This window comes from Echinops telfairi, unplaced genomic scaffold, assembly GCF_000313985.2.
Source record: "Echinops telfairi isolate 266 unplaced genomic scaffold, ASM31398v2 ScPeMD7_29;HRSCAF=101, whole genome shotgun sequence".
NCBI classification, from domain to species: domain Eukaryota; kingdom Metazoa; phylum Chordata; class Mammalia; order Afrosoricida; family Tenrecidae; genus Echinops; species Echinops telfairi.
Window position 1 is genome coordinate 3,658,056 of NW_022103926.1, and position 1,209 is coordinate 3,659,264.

Consider the following 1,209-nt stretch of genomic DNA (forward strand, 5'->3'; position numbering starts at 1 on the left):
GTGGAGAGCAAATGTTTTGAGAATGATGAGGGCAATGAATGTACAAATGTGCTTTACACAATTGATGTATGTATGGATTGTGATGAGTCGTATGAATCCCTAATAGAACGCTTAAAAAAAGAAGAAGAAAAAAAAAGAAGAGAAAGGGCTCAAGTAGAAAGAAAATGTTTTGAAAATGATGGCAACACATGTACAAATGTGCTTGATAACAATTGATGTATGAATTGTTGTGAGAACTTCCAATAAAATGACTTATTAAAAAAACAGAAATGGGTTGTTGTTGTTGTTTTAGATCCTCATTGGGTGTATGGGATAAGATTTGCAGATATTTGCTCCCATTCTGTGGGGAGACCAACCAACGTTACATACGGCCCTTTCACACACCTGTGCATACAAATCTAAAGGGTGAATGGCCTATGAGAAGGCATTTGCTAGTGTCGGTCCATCGAGCAACGTCTGTGAAAACGGCAAAGGGGGTTCACTCCCTACTCACCAGGAGGGCCAACAAGACAAAGACAACATTCACCGGGTAGGAACCACTGCAGCCCCTTGACATGAGGAGCCTTCAAGGAGTTCATGGAAAATGCTGGAAGGGGAGCAGAGGCAAGATGGCCAGCAGATGACAGCGTGGGGAGATCTCTGCAGCACTCCCAGAGCAGGTCCACGAGGAGGGGTAGCCTGCACTTCCTGGCCAAGAGAACAATGGAATGATCGGTAATGGATTTTACCCCTATGACCTTTCCAAAGTCCCTCCTCTATTGATGCACATTGAGAAAAAGTATTTGCTAGTAGTTATGAAGACTAAACATATATGTACCAAGGGCTCAAGTAGAAAATGTCTGGGAAATGATGATGGCAACATATGTACAACTGTGCTTGATACAATTGATGCCTGGAATGTTATCAGTTGTAAGAGCCCCCAGTAAAATAGTTTTTAAAAAAGACTATACACACACACACATACACACACAGCCTATAACTCAGCAATTCCACACCCAACAAAATCAGTATTAGGTCTACCCAAGGTCGATGCTTAAGAATGTTCTTAACAGCTCTAGTCACAAACAACCTAAAACTGGAAACAAGGCAACTGTCCATCAACATGCTGTAAGATGCTGTTATTATGAAATTCAAAACCAGGCAAAATAAATCTATGCAGATGGAAGCCAGGATATTGTTACCCTCCAGTGAGCACTGACCGGCAGGGAG